We start from the raw sequence: 25,019 nt of genomic DNA on the forward strand, positions 1-25,019 counted from the left end.
CTGGCATCTATCCCTGGATCCTAAAAGGGAGACTCTAAATCCTTGGAATTTTCCAAGTAAGGGGAGTATCTTTGTTATTCATCAGCCACTGGGATCACATCTGAATTCATGCTGAGAGATGAGATGCCTCAGGATTTGGGCTGATCACCAAAAAGACCAACCATGCGATAGGAGAGTTGGGACAGGAGACAGAGTTCAATCACAAGGCCAATGATTCAATCAATCACACCTACATAATGAAACCCCAATAAAAAGTCTGGATGCTAAAGCTTAGTGGCGTTTCCTGGCTGGTGAATGTATCGCAAGAGAGTGAGGAGTGCTGATTCCACGGGAAGAGGGCCCAGAAGCTCTGCATCACGAACCCTCCTAGACTATGCCCTACGAGTCTCTCCATTTGGCTGGTCCTGACTTGTATCATTTATAATAAAAACTGTAATTGACAGAAGCGTGGGTGGCCCGTGGAGCCCTCAAGTGTGACTGGTGTTTGAAGAAAAAGTAGTGTTGCTGAAGACCATGGCCTTTAACCTGTGGAGTCTGACACTAACTCCAGGTGCGTAGTGTAAGAATTGTACAGGCATACCTCATTTTATTGTGCTTCACAGATACTGCCTTTTTTTATGAATTGAAAGTTTGTGGCAACCTTGCATGGAGAAAGTCTATTGGTGCCATTTTTCCAACAGGCTCAGATGATGGTTAGCATTTTTTAGCAATAAAGCACTTTTTAATCAAGGTATGTACATTTTTTTTTTTTTTGTTTTTGTTTTTTGTGTTTTTTTTTAGATCTAGTGCTATTGTACACTTAATACACTACAGTATAAACAGAACTTTTATATAGACTGGGAAACCAAATTATGTGACTCGTTTTCTTGTGATATTTGCTTTATGGCAGTGGTCTGGAACCGAACCCACAGTGTCTTCAAGGTATGTCTGTATCGCAGTTGGTGTCAGAATAGTTCCTCAGAAAATTCAAGCCCAATTTAAAATCAGATAATGATAAGGACAGCATCGAAAATATAGAAATCATCTGGAATGACACCCAGAGATATTGAAGCTATGCAGAAGATTTCTAGAAATAGAAAGCTGTACATGTTAGTTTTGTAGAGTGGCCGTAACAAAATACTGGGTGGCTGAAACAGTAGAAATTAATTTTCTCACAGTTCTGGAGACTAGACGTGCAAGATCAAAGTCTCAGCAGGTTTCTTAGTCCGTTCAGTTGCTATCACAAAATACCACATACTGGTGGCTTATAGACAACAGAAATGTATTTCTCACAGTTCTGGAGGCTGGAAGTCCAAGATCAGGGCGCCAGCAGGGGTGGGTTCTGGTGAGAGCCCTCTTCTGGTTGTAGGCTGCTGACTTATAGCTCTGTCCCCGCATGGTGGAAGACGCAGCAAACTCTCTGTAGTCTCTTCCACAAGGGCATCAATCCTATTCATGAGGACTCTGCATTCATGTCCTAATTACCTCCCAAAGCCCCCTCCTAGGATCATCCTCTTGGAGATTAGCACTTTCATACATGAACTTGAGGGGACACATTTAGGGCACAGTTGCAGGTTTGGTTTCTTCTGAGGCCTCTGTCCTTGGCTGCAGATGGCTGCCTTCACCCTGTGTCCTCACATGGCCTTTTTTCTGCATGTACCCTGGCGCATGCAAGACCAGTCCTATTGGATTATAGCTTTACCTTAACAGCCTCATTTTAGCTGAATCACCTTTTTAAAGACCTTATCTCTAAATATGGTTATAGTCTCAGGTTCTGGGAGTTGGGACTTTAACATATGAATTTGGGGTGGGGGACATGATTCAGTCTGTAACACTGCAGTTTTGAGAATCACTTAAATATAAGGGACCGGTTGAAAACATGAGACTAGAGGAAATTGCTAAGAGAATAAGAATAAAAGGGGACATAGATAAGAGGTAATAATAAATTACTCCCACATAACAAAATTATACAAAGCTAGCAGGTAGAAATAAAAGAATACTTGACGATCAAAGGAGCAAAAATAATGATAAAATGCTCAACTATTAGAATACCACAAATAGTTGATGCAATTAGTTGGATGGTTGCTCAACTAATAAGAACATATCACTGTGATTATTGCAAGAAGTATTTAAGTGTTGAGGGGAGAGGCTAACCACAACTTCCAAAAAACTGGGTGAGGAACAGTAAAGGGAATATTGGGTGCAGGCAGAAGAAGAACAAAGAATGAATGACCATGAGAATATCTGTTTCATGAAGACTTTCATTAAAAACGGACCTCTGAACCATGCTTGCAGAATCAGCTGATTGCCTCTCTGAATATCTCTGATAGACTAGGCATCTAAAAAAAAAAAAAAAAAAGAATGCAACATTTTCTCATTCTCCTCCAAGGCTGAGAAAAATCTCTGGCTGATTTTGCTTGAGCTCATGACCGTTTGGGAGAGAGGGGAAAATAGAAATGAAATTTCTGTTAGGCTGATTAGGTATGTATATCAATAGGAGTACTACTAACTTTTATATATTTCAGTTATACAAGCTTACCAAGCAATCTAGGAAGGAAGGACCCTTTTTCTGGCTCATTAGGTATTAGAAGGCATTGAAGAATGAAAAGTGTCTAATTCTGTATTATCTCATTGAATTTAGTCATTGAAGTGACCATAGCAATTTAAGTCTGAACCAGTAAGTGATTTGATAGATTCAAACTCAATTAAGAAAAATGCATCAAAATCGGAAAATGGGTTTTGCTAACATATATGATTTAATAAGCTCTAATGCTACAGATTTTGCTAAAGAGAGCTGTAATTGGGTCATAGCAGTGAATACTGAAACCATCTTTCAATGGACAATATTACTTCTAAAATGCATTAAAATGGTGTTTGTCTCCTGGGCATGATTTTCCATTCATTCCACCCTTGAACTGTTTCTAGTCAGCTCCACAGATACAATCAAGGTTAATTCAAGAACAGAAAATGATGCCACAGTGCCATGCTCAGGATGAAATTCAATACATATTTATTCATTGTATTTTAATCAAAGGAAATAAAAGGTAGCACCATGTAAATAATGTATAAAGTTAACAGTATAGAATTCCTTTTCAGCAAAAAGAAATGAATCTTGTGTATTCCACTATTCCCAAAGACCTAGCATTCTCTTTGAAGAGAAGGAGAATGATTATCTAAGCCTGTGGTTACTCTTTAGTTGTATCCGTTGAGAATATTCCTAGGAAATTACATATTTGTTTTTATAAATAAGAATCTCATGTTGAGGTAATAATACTGAACAGATCCTGAATTCTAAGTTAGCTGGGAGACTCGGTTCTTATTTTCTTTTTTAACTGATGATATAATTTCCCACAACAGTGTACATACAAGCCCTACTATATGTTAGTTACAAAAATGAGACATCTTCAAAGGCAGATGTCCCCAGTCCCTTCTAGGTAACTGGGACATTTGATTCCCATCCAAAAGCTCTAAGTTCTTTGTATCTTTTTATGACATTTGTATTCTGCCTTGTATTATGTTGACTCGTGTCCTTAAACCATATTTAGTCAGTTGGTCTTAAGTAACGTTAGAGGAACTGACTGAGAGTAGGAATATTTAAAATTTTTCTGTTATAAACTAAAGAACAATGTTTGTTGTCATTACTGTCATAACACAGTGATTTTCAAGTGAGACAGGAGCTGTTTTGTTCTTGTTAAAATGTTTCTCTTAGCTGAAGAGATAAAACTGAGGACGAGGGGTTCAAAATGTGGCTCACTTTACAAAACTAACAAAACTCACGGAGTTTAAAGCAGCTTTTAACCGGAGAATGAGGTGGCGTCTGAATGGACCTGGAAATACCATTCAATCAGTAAAATTACATGCCTTATATTGTGTTTGTCTACAAGTATGCGTACTTTTCTGGTAGAACAAGTTCCACACTGTCAACAGATTCTCAAAAGAGGTCTGTACTTTTAAAAGTGTAACATATGCTTCCTTATTTCCGAAGCATATCACAAAGCATAAAAAAAGCACATTTATTCTTTGTATTTAACATTTATTTAGTACTTATCTTGTTACCACTCTTCTCAGGAAATTAGAATTCAGTGGAAGAGATGTTAATTATAATACTAAGTTATATGCATGTTAAGGAATAATGGTTTTTAAGAGATAAAAGCATGGCTCTCCAAAAATATAAAATGAGCACATATAGAATATTTTATTAAATTCATTAATTAATGAGGGGGTTGGTAAGATGTTACAAGTTCAGAGCAGAATTAAAAAAAAAACTGAAAAACAAAACTATACAAATATAAGCAATACAGAATGCTAAAACAAATTTATAAATCTATGTAAAACTGGTCTAGTCACAGGGTAACAGTCAATTGCATTCCACAAAGACTGAATTTCTATTTCATGAAAAGAATAATCTTCATTATTATGCGTCTTAAATAGCTCAAAACAGTAAAAGCACAGATAACCTAGAAGTATGCTCTATAAAGGATACATATAAGTGATCTCCCCAAACCCCATTTCAGGTCTGTCACAGTTTTTCCTGACATTAATTTACAGAAACAATGTGATCAAGTTCGTTTTTGTTTTTGTTTTTTTCTGTGAAATAAAAAGCAAGTGACTAGTTTGATGGAGAGAATCAGAATAAGTCCCATAGAAATAATATATAAAATGAAAGTTGAGGAATGAATGTGAGTTAGATAGGAAAAGATAAGAAGAAGAACATTTAAAGCAGATTTCCCAACATTTACAGAGGCTTAACATTCTGAGAGAGTCCAGAACATCTGTGAAACAGTATAAAGCTGTTAGCTGACAATGGAGATGTAATTTAGAGTCTTATTTTCAGAAACGTTGAGGTCCCAGTGGAGGAGTTTGAGTTTTTACAGTCTTCCAAAGTACTCCTAATAGTGGAGGAGGCAAACGTCAGTGTTTGAGGGAGTCTGAGCGTGTAGCCTATAGCTCTCAATGAAAAAGTCAAATTTATCTGGAATCAGCTGTTTCATCTTTCAATTTTATGTTACAGTTTTTAAGTTGATAACGCGAAATTCTAATTTATGGAGTGAAGTTTATTATGCCTGGTGCATGAGACGCAGGCATTACATTGGTTCTGAATTTTGGCTGCACTGACATCCCAGGAAGGTGTCCCAGGCTCTGAGACACAGATTCTGTGGGCACATCTGCTTTGTCTCTGGAGATACACAAGCCCGTCAAACTAAGATGCTCAATAAGCACTGACAACAGGCTCTAAGAGTATGTGTTAGTCTGAGAAGGAACACAGTTAGTTCTTTTTTGTTTGTTTGTTTGAGGGAAGTTACTGGCAAGTCTGCGGAAAGGGATGCACATTCAGCAATGATAAGAGGTTGGCTGCGGAAATGGCCCAGAAGAGGGACTGGAAGGCATGGACTATGTAAGGTGGTGGCAGTTGGATGGAAAAGGAAAAGCTGTATTAAAGAGCTAATTAGAATTTTATGACTAATTGGCTGTAGGGGGTAAGAGAGAAAGGTCAGCTACATAGACATTTTCCTGGTGGACTCAGAGTTGGCTGCTAAGCCACAAGAATTGGTGCAAGGTTCAGAGTCCTAGTTATCTGAGAATTTCCAAATCCCAGGTTTCTTGGATTACCCATAGATCTTTTCTTTTGACCTGTTTAGCTAGACCTGTAAAAGATCAGGCTAGCTTTAGAATTTGTCTTGTTTTGTTTTTTCTTAACTTGGGAGTCACATGAGGCTTGCACTTGAACAGGCAGCATATATGTCACCATTTCAAGACACTAAGAAAGATGAGATGAACATCTTTGCATGATTAGAAGGCATATTCTGATCCGTGTGCATCTGTAAATAAGTCTTCCATAATTAAGTGCTTGTAAGAAAACAACATTGCCATTTTCCTAGCTAGAATGAAAGAAAGTTCGTTATAAAAGAAATGCTGCCAGGGAAGGGGTGGATGTGAGGGTGCAAAGCCAAGCAGTATTTAAATTTATCTGCCTAAAAATATGTCTCTAATCTTGCATTTTAGCAAATGGAGCTCATATGAAAAAAATTCTTCTAAATCCCTATATAACTTAACTTTCAGAAACACAATGTGGGACCTTTCAGGGATAAGCTATATGGTTACAAACAAAACTGTATATATGTAAAGTGTCACTGGATGACAGAAGGTAGCACCTCAGAGGAGAGGTGCTGTGCTGAAGTAAGTTTGCTTAACGAGGCGCCAGAAACACACACACACACACACACACATCCCTCCTATGATTCTAGAAATAAAGTTACAGGCTGTACGAGGGCTATGACACAAGTCTCATTCCTCTTGTATTCCAGGTGGCTGGCCTTGTTTAAAGGGCATCTGAAGAGAATCATCCCAATTTCTTTGATACCACCTGGTCCTTAACTTTCCCACAAGTCTGGTCATGGAGAGATTTCCCAAGGAGCTCCGCTTTGAGTATTTATATCCATCTGACTTTTAGGAAAAAGCCAAGAAATTGACAGAGAAACAAAGAATACCCTAGAGACACTTAGAGATGAACCATAATGCAATGTTGCACATTTCTTATGACAACATGATATATTAGAAGACAGGGGGTTTGCTTGGATAAGAATCAGAAATTTGGGGAAACAATGGCTATCAGCACATGTAGCCTTCATTCTACCACGGAGCCTTGTTTTTCTTCTCACACTGTGGGTTTCAAGTTATGGCCTGAATGGATATTCCCAGCCCGGTTGATTTCTCATGAGCACACATACCTCAGACAAGATCATTTCCAGTTTTCAGCACTTACAGTTCTGGGAGGGGAGAGCTAAATTATGTGAGAGCACTCCTAGTGGGGGAACTTATATAGTTCTAGAAACAATAAGGCGCTGGTAATAAAGGGAACTCAAGATCGGGCAAGTTTGAGGCTTCAGACATTGGGTTCAATGAATTATAACAGAAGGGGGTCCACATGGATTCCAGCTGAAATCTTAAGTATACGGTGGCCGGATTAGGCTCATTTGAGAAAACAATTGTTTCTGGGGCTACTTATGAAGATGAGCTCCATAAAAAGCTCTTATTTCCTTAGAAAATATTAATAACACTTCGATAAACATAATATATTCTGGACAACTGAATATATTCTGGACACTGCGAATACAAAAGTGTGTACAAAGACTCTTTGAAAGGACTCCCAGTCTTTTCACAAATTACTCAGGGGTTTGACAATAAAAACGAAACTGGACAATATTCATATCTATAACCAATAAGTTAACTGTTTTCATGGAGAAGGCAAAAGAATGTAAAAGCAATAAGATATTCTATAGAAACAATTCAGACTAAAACACGGTTAAAAAAATTAACAAACTATGGGGACAATAAAATGATCATTGGCTGCTAGGAGTTTGGGAAGAAGATGGAGGGGAGAATGGGTGAAGCTCAGAAGATTTTTCTGTGTGAAGAAATTATTCTGTGTGATACTGTAATGGTGGATATAAGCCATTATGATTTTTCTAGACCCATAGAACTGTAGTAAACCTTAACATATGCACATTTAAAAGTCTCTTTTGAAGGTTGTTTTTATTTGGGCTTTAACAACTGATTGTCTTTCAAAGAGATATAAATAAGAAAAAAAAGTATATTTACCCAAGTATTTACTCTTTCGTGTGCACTTTCCATTTGTGTAAACCCAGATTTCTATCGGGAATCATTTTCCTTCTGCCTAAAGGACTTCTATTAATATTTGTTTTAGTACAGATTTGCTGGCACCGAGTTTTCCCCCCCAGCATTTGTGGGTCTGAAAATGCCTTTGTTTTGTTTTTATTTTTTAAAGATACTTTTGTTGGTTATCGAAGTATAGGCTGACAGGTTTTGTTTGTTGTTTTCCTCAGTAAATCATGTTCTTCCACAATCTCCTGGCTTGCATTATTTTTGACTAGTAGTCTGTGGTCTTCCTTGTCTTCATTCCTCTATGCAACGTGTCTTCTTGTCCCTGTGGCTTCTTTTCAGATTTCTCCCTTTGTCATTGGCTTTCAGCATTTTGGTTTTGTTTGTTTGTTTGTTTGTTTGTTTTTTTGGCTTTCAGGATTTTGATTAGAATGTGCCTTCATGTAGTTTCCTTCATGTTTCTTGAGCTTGGGGTTCACTGAATTTCTTGGATCTGTGGGTTTATAGTTTTCACCAAACTTTGAACATTTCCAGCCATTATTATCAAAATATTTTTGTCCACTTTTCCTCTTTATTCTCCTTCAGAGACTTCAATTATACATATATTAAACTCAAGGTTGAGTTGTTCCATGGCTCACTGATTGATTCTTTCTCTCTTCCTCCTTCTCCTCCTCCTCTTTCACGTCTTCCTCCTTTTCTTTGTTAATATTTATTTACTGGTTTTTTTTTCTGAATTGTTTCTGTTGCTATGTCTTCAAGTTTACGAATCTCTCTGCCATGTTCAAATTGCTGTTAAAACTATCCAGTGTAGTTTTCATCATTCTTTGTCATTTGCTCATATAAAAGCTTGATATTCATCATCCATTATATCTTCCAAGTCTCTATTTAACATTTTCAATCTTCCTTCTATCTCCTAGGATATAGGAAATAAAGTTATAATAACTTTTAATTTCCTTGTCTACTTATTCTATAATTATGTCATTTTCTCCATCAGTTTCCATTGATTGATTTTACTCTTCATTGTGGGTCTTTTCCTGCTTCTCTGCAACTCTGATAATTTTTCATTGGATGATATTATAGATTACGAATTTTACCTTACTGAGTACCGAATATCTTTGTACCCCTATAAATACACCTAAACTTTGTTCTGGGACATAGTTAAGTTACTGGGAAATAATCTGATCTTTTCAAGTCTTGCTTTTAAGCGTGAGTAAATAGGACCATAGCAGCAGTCAGTTTTGTGTTCCTTTTGCCCCACAATAGAGGCAAAATCCATTTGAGGGCTCTACTTAGTGCCGTGAACTATGAGGTTTGGCACTTTGACTGGTGGCAACAGGAAAAGTTCTAAGTCACATGAAAGTTCCAAGTACTGTTTCCCCTAATCCTCCTTGAGTTCTAGTCTTAGTCTTAGGTACTTTCTTTACACGCATGCGCTAATCAGTCCTCAGTTTTTGACTTCAGTGAAATGCTCTAGAAATTTCTGGAGTTTTCTCTTTCCAAGTCTCTGTCTCTGTCCTCTTCCCCGTGAACTCAATCTTCCTTAACCTTCCAAGACTCCCAGCTCTGTCTCCTCAGTTCAGAGAAATGAGCAAACTCTGCCTGGGTTCTCCTTCTCTGTACCACTGTCTTGAATCAGGACATGTTCTCCAGGTAGCAAACTGGGATAGTGGTTGGGTTTCCTGACTGTAAGGAATCATTATATCTCATTGTCTGATGTCGAACAGCTCAAACCCCGTTACATCATACGTTTTTATCCAGTGATTGATTGATTTTAGGGGGGATGGTAAATCTTGTCCTGTTACACCACATGGGCCACAAGGGGAAGTGTTATTGCTCATTTTCAAATGAGTATAGCTCTATTTCTATTATTCGTTCAAGAATAAATTATAGAGGAGCAAGAGAAGTAATGTGGGGTTGTCAGCAATTTTAAATGAGATGTGTTATCTCAAACAGATTATCATCATTTTCTTTTTCCCTATGTCTTGGGAACACACTTTCCCTGAGGTGAACAGAGCATCCATGCTGGTGAGCAAACTCAAAATTAAGCATCTTATTTAGCTTCTGCTCGGTTATTGAATTTCCTTAACTTCTGCTCCATTGACTTTGATCAGAGGCTAGTATTTTCTGTTTCTTCTTAATTTTACTTCACATCCAGATGAGTTCTCCTATTTAGGAGCCCAGATTTCAAAGAAACCTACATCCCACAGGGATGTTTATTACTTTAGCCCACCCACACTCCCTTAGGACTCTCACTTACTTTTAGAGAATTCTATACCTCATTCAAGATGTGAACATATTCATTTATTTTGGCTTTCAGCAACCGTCCTCAATTCATATGAGTTTCAGAATGTTTGGCAGATATTCTTCATAGACTGTGGTTTAGGGAAGTAGCTGTTTTTCATCTTCACTGCAAATAGAATTTTCCTTCTTTCTCTTTTTCTTTCTTTTTTTTTTTTTTTTGTGGTGGGGGGTTGTTGTTGTTATTATTCTTTTTGGTTGGTTTCAGCACAGGTCATAGATTTCACAAGTACATTACCATACTTCACTGAAAGCCCTTTTATTAATGAAGCCTTTATTTTCCCATTCATCAAAGTCTGAAACCAAAGTCTGAAACCTTAGCCACCTTTCTAAACATGGAGAGCAAACACGAAGGATGAGTTAGTTATTTAGCTGGCAATTATTTTTAACAATTTCCCTTATATTGATCTCCTCTCACTGCCACTAAAACACTGGCCTAGGCCTTTATCATTGCATGCTTGACTACTGAAAATTTTCTTTTTGGGTATTATTTTAAACACTCTTTCTTTGGAGAGACTGTTGACTTATAATATGAGATGCGGGTATTGACTTATGAGATGCAGAGATGTCACCTTTTCAGTAAGACCGACCCTGACAACCATATTTAAAATTGCCTTCTGCTCTCTCCTGACACTACCTAATCTTCCTTACCTTGTTCTAATTTTTCTTTTTTTTTAAATAAAATTTATGGAAAAGCTCTCTCATATATATATATATATATATATATATATATATATATATATATATATATATATATATTAGAGATCTATATAATAATAAAATTATATAGTATCTACTATACATACTCTGTGCTGTAAACCTTTAATGTATAACTTCCATTTTATTATGTTTATTGGCTGTCTCTCTTTGTTAGAATGTGAGCTCATAGGAGCAAGAAATCTTTGTTTTGTATTGCTGTGTTTTTCTTGTTTTTTTGTTTGTTTGTTTTTTGTTCACCTAGAACAGAGCTCTACATTTAGCAGGTTTTAATATTTATTTCTTGAATTAATAGAATTATTCAAAAAACAAGCCATGTATGTAAGAGTTAAAAAAAACACACACAAAAAAAAACAAATAAATGAGGAATAACTTCTAAAGCGCACTTTTGTCACAGGTTGAAAATGATCTTCTACCTTGTCTTTCTGCTCTTTAAAACTCACTTTTTCTCACTCTTACATGGGATCATTTTTGCTAAAGTCCTGCTTTACTATTGACTATATCCTCCTGTTCAACATCTTAACATGCATTCACATTTGCTGTAGGATAAAGTGTTAACTTCTTGTGGGCATTCAAAGTCATTTTCAACTGACCCTGATTTATTCTCTGTCCTTTTTACTCTACAGTTTTCTACACATTAAACTGCAAGGATAAGTATTTACTGGTCAAAACATTACTAAAAAAGTCTTTTTAAGAGTACATACAGCACCTCCCTGCCTCCTCTCTTGTTATTTACGTGGTTCCTGTTGTCTTACTCAGCTTAGGCTTCTATAACGAAACACCACAGACTGAGTGACTTAAGCAACAGACATTGTCTCACAGTTCTGGAGGCTAGAAAGTCTGATATTTGGGTTCTGGCAGGATTCAGTTTCTGGTGAGAGTTCTATGCCTGATTTACAGCCTCGACACGGTGTCCTCCCATTTGAGAGATCTCTGCTATCTCTTCCTCTTTTGTAAGGACACTGGTCCTACTGGATTAGGTCCCACCCTTATTATCTCATTTAACATTAATCACCTCTGTAAAGGCCTGATCTCCAACTAGGTCACATGGCACGGGTCGGGGGCTATGGGTTCACAACATGTCCGGGAAACAATTCAGTCCCATAACACCTGTGTATCCATTATAGGTTGCCCTTGACTTCTCTCTCATGTCAAATTATTTCTCTTCCAAAAACAGTTTACATATCACTCATTAATTTCTTTGTGTTCATCTGACAACTGACAGAGGCATTCATTTGAAAATTAATCAAAAACTACTGCCTGCCACTTCTAGTGTTTGAATACTATTTATCACTTGTGATGTATAACTTTTAAGTGTTTGCACCCTTTCTTTGCAACTAAATTGTAAGGTCCTTGATGTCAGAGACTATGACATATTTCCTCATATCCTATTAATACCTGGCATGTATTCAACACAAATGTCAGTTTTCCTTTTTTTTTTTATATAGTTGTGAATAATTTTTAAAGCATTAACTTGCACGAACACTAATTTGAGTCTCACTACTTTACTTTGATAGGTAATACCAATTCTATTTTAAAGATCAACTAAAAACTGAGAAACGCTATGTAACTTGTCCAAAATAACACAAATGAGCAAAAGCGCCAAGTTTAAGCTCTGAGGTGGATTCCTTGCTCAGATCTCTTTCCAACCACATTTGCTAAATTATATGTTCAGTAGAACAAGAGTTTCTTTAGTTATCCCTCAAATAATGCAACCACAAAAATAAGCCTGTCCTCCCACCCCAGGTAGATGGATTTCTAATAAAAGGTAATTGAACGCATGGTGTGGCAGAAGTCATACTCACTTGCCTTTGTGTAATGCCATTGAGTCACCACCAAACGGGATGTTAGTATTTTGTACTCATGTAGATTCAAAGGGACTCCAACAGCCTCTGGAGCTGAGGACCCAAGGCCTCACTATCCTTCCGCATCAATGATTACTCATTTTCTCTGAGGTCTCCATTACTCTACTTTTCAAACCCAGAACCTGTCGTTAGATTAACTGTGCAGTATCTTTATGATATCATTGACTGTGACAATAGGCCTCAGGCCAGGGGCAATGTCAGCAGCAGGAGCGGCCTTCAGGGCCCCCAAGGGAAAGGGTTTGAATGCTCAGAGCGTCAACTGGAACAGCCTCCACTGACTCTGAAACTCTCTGCATTCCTTTCCTCTGGACTTGATCATGTTGTAAAAGGCTGTCAGATCCACTGCAAGGACTGGCATCTTTATTTCTGGCCCAGAATTTGGCTTAAAGAAGCACTTTATACAAATAAGTATACATAAGAGACAACACCTTCTTAGAGACTGAAAGGCTCTGACGGCAGAGAGAACTGGCTCTGAATCCCAGCCCGGGTTTATCAATGTAAACTTGGCAACTTAATTTCTGTGGGTTCAGTTTCATTTACAAAATGTAGATAATCTTTGCCTTATAAGGTTGAAAGAGGATTAGAGATAATGTATATTAAGAGATTGGAATAGTGTCTGGGCGTAGGAGGCCAGTAACACAGAACTATTACTGAGAGATGTGTTGTTAAATTCTTTCTCCCACTTTGAGGCGCCTCAGATGCTAACAAGAAAGGTTGCAGGCTTGTGGTTAATGGGAGGCAAATATTAGGTTGGAGTTTAATACGCTTATATTGTATACTACAGACAAATGCCCCTCAGTACCTGGTCTGGTCTGAATATGAGGTGTATAGTACACTCGTGACCATAGGGGTTACCTCTCCATCTAAGAGTTACCATCCCCCTACACCCAGGACTAGGGAGCACATCAGAAGTCAGGCCCAGTTTAACTACAAATGGTCAACTTTCATTCCCTCAAATTGGAAACCTTTCCTTAGCTTTTTAATAGTCATGCAAAGAGAAAAATAGAGACATGTACCTTGATTTTTAAACGTTTTCCATAGCTACATGGGTTAACCCTGAAACCACAGTGTTTGTACGTGATCTCACAGTTAATATGTAGGCTGCATACAGTCATCATGCTGCCCTCCCACCTCTCATCTTCTCCCAGCTTGCCTGGCAAGAGGGCCAAGGATCCAGCATCTCCATGCATCAGCTATGGAGACAAAGCCAAGTGCACTGTGTGTGCTCATAGCACCTGGCAAGAGTATTACAAGCATCTTTTCTGTATTGCATGGTCAGGGATGATACATTGGTAGCTTGGAATCAGCCGTAGTGAGGGCACACTACCTGGTGGTCATACACTAAAAATTGGGGCCTTTTGTTAGGGGAGGTCAGGTGGCTAAACATTTACGAACATAGCACTGAGTCTGACCTTAACACATCCTTACCCCCCGGAGGGTCTTACACCAGCCTAAGGGTCTTTAACAAACGCAGAATCTCAAATGCAGACTGGTTATGACTGAATTTTGACATCTGCTGGAGGAGAAAGAATTATTTGACACCCTGTGAAGTTATATCTTTTGGATTATTAGAAGTGTATTTAATGGCTCTGAACAGGAGAAAGGTTAACCCAAAAAATCAATGTCGCTGACAGATGACTGAAATAATAAACACAAAGCTGGCAAAGGTTTATCCTGAGGAGGCCCACACATCACTCCAAACCATTCTGGTCTGGCTATCAGGCTGGAAATCTCACAAACTTGGTCTGGCAATGGATATTTCCAATGTTTCTTGGGTTTGGCTCCGTCAGAGACACCACAAGCTCAGTTCACTTTCTTCTGTGGTATTGCTTTACTTCCGATTCCACAAGAACCATGAAGTCAAAGGATCAGGCAAACAAAACAAAGAGCATGAAAAAGAAAACAGGAAGGGAATTTGAAGAATGACTTCAACCCTCAGCAAGGGTCTGGTTTGATTTTCATGGCAAGTGTCCTCGTGTAGTTTAGACCAACTCAAGCTTCCCCTGTTTTTCATCTCCTCACATTCCACTCGGCAAGATTTCATCTCGGAGATACAGAGCTGATGCCATAAATGTGTTGCTTTGGCATCTGTCAGCTCATCTGAGGAGTGCTGGCAGGCAACAGTGAACCTGCTTTTGGAACCAATCAATTTGGCAGATGAAGACCTTCAACTTGTAGTGAAGGCAAATTGGTGTGTTTTCCACGCATCTGTAATCAAGACATATTAGGCATTTATTTCCTCCCCAAAGATGATCTTTCTGTTGAAATACAACTTAAAAAAACAAACAAACAAACATCAAGGGGGCACCTGTGAACTCCTTCTGCCTTTGCCAACGGTGCCCGTCCCGGGCAGGTCCACAGAACAGAGTGGGATGGCAGGAGTCAACTCAGGAAGTCATTCCCTCCCCTTGCCAATTAAAGGTCATTTCTAATGCAGCATTAACTTCTACATGGAAACAAAAACTCCTAAGTATTTTACCACAATTTTCAAGAAAAAAAATGAGGTGTGATGGGATAGACGCAGCCAGGAATGCCGGGGGATGAGGTGCCATGTTGGGAGGTGTGCCAGGGTTAACCATAATCTCGTTCTTTAGACAGATCAGAGTTCAAAGCTGCCTGCCTATGGCTCCCCAAGGGATAGCCTTTCCTTTCACTGCACGGCAAAGCATTTGGTCTGCTGGCCTCTAAGGAGGTGTATCTACCTTGCTTTTCAACCGGGGCCTGCCTTTGAATACCTGTACAGGTCTGCCCTGCTTTGAATTGCATGTGCGTTCCAAGTCTGTCAAGAAGTCTGAATGAAATCAATGGAGAAAACCAGAAATTCTCTCTCCAAAGGCCAGAGAATAATCGTAAATGTTTACTTTGAATCCCATACTCCTCAGCCACATCAAAGGGCAAAGTGGTGTTGGAGGCTCTTCCAGAAGGGGGCAGGAAAAGTGGGCCCCCACCTTCGTTTGCTGTATATCTGATCACTGACTCTTTGTAGCCAAGCCGAGGTACTTACACGCAATAATGAGGAGGGGGCAGAATATAAAAGTCACATCCCTTGCTTTCTACAGCAGACAACTGGGGTTCCATTTCTGCTTCCACCACTTCATGGCTTGAATGATTACTTAGAGTGTTTAGTTTTGCTCTCCTTGCTCATCGCGTGAGGAAGGTAATAATGCACTGATGGCTGTGAGGAAATAAGTGAGCTGGTGAAGGTATGACATTTCACATAAGGTTTGCCTCGTGTAAGTACTAAGTATGGGTAGCTATTATTATTAGTGAACATATCAAATGAAGTCTCTCCTGGCATATGTTATGAAACAAATGCCTCTAGGTGACAATGTTTTTAATCAGTGGAGGTCCAGGTTTCAGGAAGCCTGGCTGGACTCGTCTACTTATGGACATTGGAGCAGCTTTTTTAACATCACAACCTGCTTCTTCTCTTGGTGCCGTTTGGGGCTTGTCCCAGCAACAAACAGCAGTCCCCCTTGCAGCTCAGGCTCTTGGGTTTAATGTTGTTTGTTTTTAATTAATACCCAGAGTATTATGAATGCTATTATTCATATTCTTGTGTTTCTTCTTGTCATTGATCCTTCCAATATAAGCAGTCAGGGTATTGCCCGGAGCCTAGCTGCTGGATTTTCAAGGTGGGAGGATGAGGTAACTTCTCTTCCAGGGAGGGGAAACTCTTTTTTGATTATTTCCCCAAGAAAGAGCCAAGCTTAGGAAAGTGCCCAATGTAACTGGTTCTTTTAACTGTTTTGTTTTGTTTTAGAGTTTACTATGTGCAAACACACGGCTACCCCTGAGGATACAAACACGAATTAGACGCTTTCACCAAAGAATTTTCTCAGACACAAATGGTTGAGACTGTATGCTCATCACTGTATGCAACTCATGGCGTGGGGCAATGTGCTAGAAACATGACCTGTGTGTATGGCAGCACGGCATATCCTCAGAGGTCACAATAGTTCCCCCTTATCCGCAGGAAATACGTTCCAAGACCCCCAGTGGGTGCCTGGAATCATGGATAGTAAGTATCAAAGCTTATATATACTATATTTCTTTCTATATATACACACTATGATAAAGTTTAACTTACAAATTAGACACAGTAAGAGACGTACAATAACTAATAGTAAAATAGAACAATCATAACAACACACTGTAATAAAAGTTATAGAAATGTGGTCTGTATCTCTAAATATCTTATTGTACTGCACTCCCCTTTCACCTAAAGGAAGCACTTTCTGGCTTCTCTTTGGCACGTCTGAATTGCCAGCATCACTACTCTTGTGCTTTGGGACCACTAAACTTATGAAATAATAATAAAGTCTGGAAGGCTTACACCACCATCCTGGTGGAGCACAGTGCAAAGCCCTTGCCTGTGGAGACTCAAGGTTCATAGACACACCCTGAAACCGGTGTATCATCCCAGGTGAGATAACTCACATTCCCTTTTGTCTCAGTTTGCTCATCTATAAAATGGGTCTAATCATAGAGTTATGTCTTAGGGCTGTGGTGATTAGATGAGATAATGCACATAGCTGATATGTGACAAGCCTTCAATACGTAGTATGAACAAAATACAGTAATTTTATGAAAGATTCTTTTTAGAAGGGTAACTACAAATCTGTTTCACAAAGAAAATTAAAGGTATACTTAACTTTTGCTTGAATAAATAGAGTCTTCAAATCTCTTTCATAAGCCACACCACTGTTAAGAGCACCTCAGGTTGTGACGTTCCTCAGCCTTAGATGCATATAGGAATCATCAGGAGTTTTACAAACACACACGCCTAGGCTTTACCCCTAGGTGTGCCTGTTAATTGCTCTGGGGTGGGATCCTGGCCTTCAGTATTTTAGAAAATCTCTCCAAGTTAGTACAGCTAGTTTTAGATCAACTTTGTTAGATGAATGACATGTACAAGTTGGTCCTTGTCCAGTTAAGCTGGACCTGCACACGCTAATCTAATGTTGTTAGCGTAGTGTAGCTGCTCTGGATGACAGTGGGGAGTCACAGACAAGTACATTATTTTGAAAAACAAAGCACTGAAACGGAATTCCGATTTTCTGATATATGTTAAAACGGTCATGTCCGATCACTAGAGTGCTGAAGAATGAGGTGTCTACAGCTGACATCTGCATTTCTACAGTCATTTCTTAAAAATATGAATCACAATAAGACTGCTACTATCAACAATGGTAATACTTATCATTTATTGAGCACTTACTTTATCTGCTGTGGATTGAACCCCAAGTTCATGTGTTGATACTTTACCCTCCAATGTGATAGTATTTGGAGGTGGAGATTTGGGGAGGTGATTAGATTTTGATGATGTCATGAGGGTGGGGCCCCTGTGATGGGCTTAGTCCTTATAAGAAGAGGAAGAGAGACCAGAGTTCTTACTCTGTCTCCTCCATGGGACATAGTGAAAAGGTGGTTGTCTACAAGCCAGGAAGAGAGCCCTCCCCAGAACTAGACCATGCTGGCAACCTGATCTTGAAATTCTTGCCTCATCTAAGTGTGGCTGTTACTATTTATAGATAAATAAGCTCTCTGACAAAATGATTAATAGCTCTGGACTAAGACACCCTAGGATTGAGCCTCTGCCCCACACTGATGGCAAGAGCAGGGGTGGGGCTTTTAAGTCTCCTAAGCCTCATTTCACTGTAGTGAGGATTAAATGATAATGCACACAGCCCAGCAGAAAGTCCTGCTAAGCACTGTAACCATAGCAGCAACAACATTATTGCACTGACACTCAGAGAGGCTCATTATATTACCTAAATGTACACAGCTTCTGAGGAATGCAATGAGGTACTGAAACACACATTTCTGAACAATAAACCATATGTTCTTATTACTATAATACACCATCTTTGCCTTTCCCCTTCAACAGATGTCTGTTTTGGCACAATAATATTTCTTGTAATATGAAGGCTATGCTTAAATCTGGCTATACTTGGCAAAGGTCCCCTATGTAAACTTAATTTTCCAATGACTTTTATAACTGTCAGTACCAAAAGGGTTTTCAAAAGCATGTCATTCTGTCTTTGAAACACAGTAAACCAAAGCTAGAAAGTAAGGTGTTAAAAAATGTATCAATAATGCATATAAAATTATACAATCAGTTCCATAAAACCTGATGTTCGACCTATTGAAATGTAATATCCCCTTTACTCTACTTGAGGAAACTCACAGCCTTGGGAAGCCAGCTCCCTTATTTTCCACCTAAAACTTGATTCTGTCTTGGGGTTCTATAGTCATTTAAACCCCAAATCACAGAAGATGTATGAGATATAATACTAAATGAACTAACATGTCCATCGTGCATATATGTGTGTGTGCATATATATATATATATATATATATATATATATATATATATATATATGTGTTAAATTCTTTGGTATCATAAGCAAAAATTAGAATAAGTTAAGATTTATTTTAGATGGACATTAATCTATTTTGGTAATGCTTCTAGCTGCAATACACTTTTCTCAAAGAAAAATGGGTAGTTTCTTAAAAAGGATTGTGATTAGTTATATTTGCTCTAAGCTCAGGAATGTCTACAAATCAAAATTAACATGACCTAGAACTGAATGTTTTGGAGCCATCATCTTTAGCAAGGAGAAAGTTTGATTTAGTTACGAGTCAAAACACTAAGTATGACACTAAGCCCTATCATGATTCAATAACAAATAAACACCTAACCTCCGTGCCTGGATAAAGATTTATTTTTCACTCATATTACCTGTCTAATACAGGTTAGCAGGAACTCTACATAGTTTTAAACTCAAACATCTTTAGACACTACTTTTCAATTGATGACATCCAAGATCACTGCAGCAGCGGGAATAAAAAGGTGTGGAGAAGGCTCACCTGCACTAAATGCCATAGACTGGAGGGCTACATATTACTTCCGCTGATGGCCCATTGGTCAGAATTAGTCTTATAACCCTGCCTGACCAGGGGGCTGAGAAATCTTTCCCCATGCTCAGCAAGAAGAGGAGAACTAGATAGAATGAGCAATACTAACCTTTATCACAGACCCAGAGAAAGCTATCTCATATAAAAGATGCTATCATCTTGGTTCACAACTGACTGTAAGATATATGCATATTTGTTTTCCACCATGAAACACAGAATAGCTCAATTTAAGCCACCGATCATATGATCCTGATTATGCTCTAAGGAATGTTTCCTGTACGTGCTTGTTATCTTTACCTAAATAGTTTTTGCAAAATATAGTCATAAAAAATATACTCATAAAAATATAGTAATAAAAATTTCCACAAGCACAAGGGTTCTCCTTTTCACTTAGAATGCAGGTGGTAAACCTTGGACAAGTTGTTCGATCAAATGCCTGTGGTTCAAAAAGGGCCCTTCAGACGCAGCTGTGATGTACAAGGCTGGCGACTGCCAAGTCTACTGGGTTACTAGCAAACTTTTCAGAGCCTCCATTTTTCAACCATAGGTCAGCCATTTTCCCAGAGTCAGGTCCACTACACAACCTCAAAGCCATTCTCTCCCTGTGTCATTAGCTGGGCAGTGCCTGAGAGAAAATTGCTGTATTTTTCAGGCACTGGGTCGCATGACCATTGTCACCTTGCACGTAGCACTTAGGGGCCTGCAGACACATTTTAAATGATTATAATGATAGTGAGAAGAGCCAGTAAATCCCAGCCCCTGCTCCTATCCAAATCCACTTATGTTGGCTTTGCAGGGATGGGTTCTGTAAACATCAAAGACTCAAAAGAGGCAAGAAACCACCATAGGCATTAAAAAAAAAAGAAACTGAAAGAATAGTAGTAAGAGAGCCAAATGCAAGTTGAAAAACCAACAAACATTTATAGTGGAGGTAAGCCGCAATGGGCAGCTCTGTCTGTAAGACCGAGGGAGATGATTGATGCTCCTTTCTCTCCCTCAAGGAAATACCTCACAATACTCTAGCTGGCAATGCTTATTTTCCTTATAACCACCGAAAACTTATGCTTGATTCATTTGAGGAAGATGAAAATGCTGTAACAGGACTAATTCTTAAGCCTTTTCCTAAAGATGTTAGTTGTGTCTTCGTCACTATTAATTCCAAGGAAAAGGAATTCTTAAGGTAGATGTCTCTACATTCTGACTAAAAAGACCCTAAATTGGGTACGCCTTCGTTTTCCTTCCTAAATAAGGAAAACTATGATCCTTAATTCCACTCCCCCCGCCCCTTTCCCATAGCTGCTTTTTACTCTATCCACCCACAGGAAGTTTCTACAGCCTCATTAAACTAGACCACTAAAAGTTGTTCAGCAAATGAGCCCATGCTTGTTTCTCCCCTGAAATCCAGCTGTGCTTACAGGAACCGGGGACCTTGAAGTGCATTGATTTTGACCTTTTGCTTCCCTCGAAACAGTGTGTGGGCCACCCACTCTGTCCAGTGGACATAAAATCTTTACTCTTGCAATCACTTTTTCAGTCTCTTACGTGCTGCCGTGTTCCTGAGGCTTCTGTCCTCTTTTTACTGCACACGCTCCTGGTGGGTCATGCCATCCACTGCCTTGACGTCTATTGTGCTCTGTTTGGTCATTTTTAGGTTGATGATGCTCCAAGTTTTGGACAGGTTCCCAGTCTCTTTAAATTCGACATGTCCTTAACTGAGCTCAACATTTTCCCCTCATTCCAAACATATTTCAGTACCAGGTGTCTTGGCCAGAAATCTTACCATCTGCAACTCCTCCCACCCACCTTTAAGCATCAACTGTCTAAATTCCTCTCCTATCTATGCACTTCTCTGTCTCCAATAGTGATTATGGAAACAGTGCCCTCGCCATTCTCCCAGTCTCCAGTCTTGTCCCTTTATGATCCATTTGCCACAGTGAAGCAAAACAGCGTCTTTCTAAAATGCACATCTTACTATTCACCTGCTCAAAACTCTTCCATGTGTCCCTCTTGCCTTCTGAATGTAATGTATCCTATAATACCCTTTATAGTTCCTCGGCTACTAACTTCTCATCTCCATCACCTGACAATGTGGCAGATCCCCTACGTTCCAGCAATAACCGATTGCTCATTTCACCTGATAATCCATCCTCTTCCTTCTCTCTGGATTTTACACATGTTGTCTCAAAATACTCTTCAGCATTTTTCTCCATTACTATCCCTAATAATTCCTCTCAACCTCCCCCGATTTCACCTGAGTCACCGGCCCCACCCCCCCACCCCACCCACCCCCGTTTAGATGGCAGGTTAACCAAAGACCAAGATTCCTCATCTGCAATGTAGATTAGCGGTCCCTAGGGTGCCATCCCTACCATCCTGTACTTTTCTCTTAAACTCTAATGTAAATGACTGTTTACTTGTCAGTGTTACCCCCATACCAGCTACCTAGCTCCACGAATGCAAGGACCATATCTGCACCACTACTTCTGAGTACCCTGGTCTAACATGGCATGGTGGGTGTCTGACGGACACTTGTTGAATAAATGTTAGGTAAAGCAAGGTGGGATATTCTTAGAGGCTTATGGAGGCATTATCCCCTTTTTCTAAAGAAAGGAGGTAAAGCAATGGTCAGCTCATGTGATGGATCTCTTCCCTGTCTCTGATGTATCCTATAGTGATGTCACATGTGGATAGTCACAGTCCCTACCTGTCCCTTCCCCGGAGGCTCCACCCAAGGTGACCATGTTCCTGGCCTTCCAGTTAAAGGAAGAACAACTCATTGTTTAAGGAAGTATATTCTAGAAAGTACATAGTGTGTCCAGTGTCAGATGAAAGATTTAAATGTAACGGGAAAACTACCATGAAAACAGCATGAAAATCATGGTTGTCCATTTTATTGGTGGTTGACATCTCTCTCTTTCATTTTATCTCTTATCTTCCTCAACAGTTCTTTGTTGTCTCCTTCCCGCTGTCTCTTTGGCCTGACCCCTAAACTTGGGTGTTCCTTAGACAGACATCCATAGGCTCTCCTCAGGCAATCTGATCCATTTTTATACTTTTCATCAACCCATATATGCGCATGAATGACAAATCTATATCTTGAACCCTGCACTTTGGTTCCGATACCTACTAGACATTTCAGATCAAGTTTCCTATAGGCAGCTCCACCGCAACCTGTATACACGGCAGTTATCATCTCTGGCAGGTGATTTTCCCCTGTTGTCCCTCTTATTGTCCTATAGCCACTCCCAGGCCCAAGCCATAAACCTGGGAGGCAATCTTGACAATACCTTAGCATCTCCAGCAATGTACAGTAATTTCACAAGAGCTGACAATTCTAGCCCTTAAATAGGTTTTGATTCTACCTGCTCCCCTGCTTCTAGAACCCAAACATAGTTAGATCCTTAACATATTTTGTCTTAACAAACCTAAAGAAGCCTTTATTATTTTTAAACTCCTGCAATGGCTTCCTAACTGGTTTCCCCATTTCTGGGTTTGCCCGTTCGCTGTGTTTCCCACTTCTGTCCTTTTCCTCACAGCTGCCAAAGCAAGCTGTCCTATCTCTCTGCCAGAGTCACACTCCCTTCTACTGCTAGAAGTATTTAGTCGCCCTCTTCGGCAATGGCTCTCATCCTTGGCTGTTCATTAGAATCAAGTAAAAAGTTTTTTAATAAATACTGATAAGTGGGGTCTACCTCAAGCCAACTGAACCTTAATTCCAGAGAGTGGGGCTTAAGCATCTGTGAGTCTGATGAGAAACACGCATGGAAAACCACAGGATGGCATATGCAATCCCCCCTAGCCCAGCCCAAGACCACTCCTCTGCCACCTTACATCATACTTTATATACTCTAGTAATACATACCAGGCATTTTTGTTTGTTTGTTTGTTTCCCCCTCATCCTGTGTACACTATGCCCATTCAGATTTCCATCCTGGGTTAAATCTGTTGCTCCCACTAACACCCTCTTATTTGCCTTTGCTGCTCAGTGGACTCCATCTCATCTCTAGGGAACCAGTTGAGGCATTCTCTTCTGTGGAACATTCTTTGACTTCCCATCCACTTCACAACTCCTCCTCTTCCAAGTCCAGATGCCAGAGGGGTTCACAATTGCTCTTTTGTGCTCCCATAATAGCTGAGCTTGTAAATGCCGTCATCATTGCACGTTACCACACTTTATTTAAATTATCTGTTCATATGTTATGTGTCCCTCACGAGACAGTGATGCCTTGGAAAATAAGGGTCTGGCCTCCATGTCCAGAAGGTCACAGGCTACCATCCAGGGACACCCAGAGGCATAGCATGACTTAGGGCCCAAAGCCAACTGTCTACAGACGTGATGTTAACGTAGGGAAACGGAGGTACTTTTCTTAAAGCCCTTTCTCTGTGAGGTTTTCAAGCCCTATCATTGTAATAATGCTGGATCTTAAGAAACATGAAAGAGGCAAAATGAGTAATGGGAGCCCAGATGAGTGCTAACAGATTCAGATTTCACGTATAACATTTGAAACAGGCGATAAGAAAGCAATATAGAGAAATTCCCTGATTTGGGCTCTCGTTGTTTACTGGCTGTGGCCTCTGAAAGTGTTTATAGAAGTTTACAAAGAAAAGAGGGCAAAACTTGTGTGTGTGTGTCCTGCCTGGTTGGCACTGACAAAGATTCTCTCCTTGACCAAACTCTAGTCTGGGTCCTGTGAGCCCTCTACTTGACCAGTCCTCAACCTTGGTCTATAAATACCACCGACTCTCAGCACAAATTATTTTGTCCACCCCAACCCACCCTCGCATTAAAAGACTTGAACAAACCTTGACATAATTTTTAACAGCTCAAGGCAGCCTTCCTAGGATGATGACCCCATTCTCCCCTGAAGTTCCTGTCGGGGAAAGCTCAAGGCTGCCAAAGGAATGTACTGTTTGTTCCAATCAACACCTGAAGATAGAGCCCGTTTCCTGGTCTCCGTGGGAGGACAGAAGTCAAACTGTGATAAGCACCACTTGGCAAACCCGGGAGAGTTTCACATGAACCAACACCCTCCACACCCATCCTACTTGTTAAAAATTTCCATTTGGCCGACTCTGCTCACGCCCAGGCCATTCCCCGTCCCTACTCCCTCATTTTCCCTTTAACACTTCGATTTGCCTCTGCACAAATCGAAGTGGAGTTCAGTTCACGCTGGACCCTCTCCCCTATTGCAGCACTTTATACCTGATTAAAATCTATCCTTACCACTTTAATGAGTGTCTGGCTTTGTTTGTCTTTGGTAGTTGGTTTTAACACAGCGGGTGCCAAAAAAAATGTATACACATTTTAATAAAGGAAAAAAAAACTATTAAAATTATAGTACTTAATAAATACCGATAACAAAAGATGAATACAAGTCACGTTTGACGTCTGCAAGGACAAGAGGTGCTCAAAGTGGTTACCATCAGCGTCCAGACACTTCTGATGACGGAGAACTACAGCGCGAGCAACCAAAGTGCCCACTTGTCTACATTTTTTTGGCAACCTCAGTATAGACTTGATATCCTGGTGGGTCTGTTTCCTGAGGTCAACGTGGCACTTAGTAGGGTAGGATGACTGTCTTCAGGAAAAGGTCAGTGGACTAGGAGTCGACTAGGAAA

The 25,019-nt window shown here is 39.6% G+C and overlaps 1 long non-coding RNA gene across 1 annotated transcript; it reads left to right on the forward strand.

The window, feature by feature from the left end:
• On the forward strand, nucleotides 1-24,632 carry LOC141568514 (uncharacterized). Its single transcript, XR_012491668.2, has 2 exons — nucleotides 1-550; nucleotides 24,224-24,632. It is a non-coding gene; the product is annotated as an uncharacterized LOC141568514 (long non-coding RNA).
• The last annotated feature ends 387 nt before the right edge of the window (nucleotides 24,633-25,019 follow it).

This window comes from Rhinolophus sinicus, chromosome 7, assembly GCF_057876585.1.
Source record: "Rhinolophus sinicus isolate RSI-liver-muscle chromosome 7, RSI-T2T, whole genome shotgun sequence".
Lineage (NCBI taxonomy): Eukaryota > Metazoa > Chordata > Mammalia > Chiroptera > Rhinolophidae > Rhinolophus > Rhinolophus sinicus.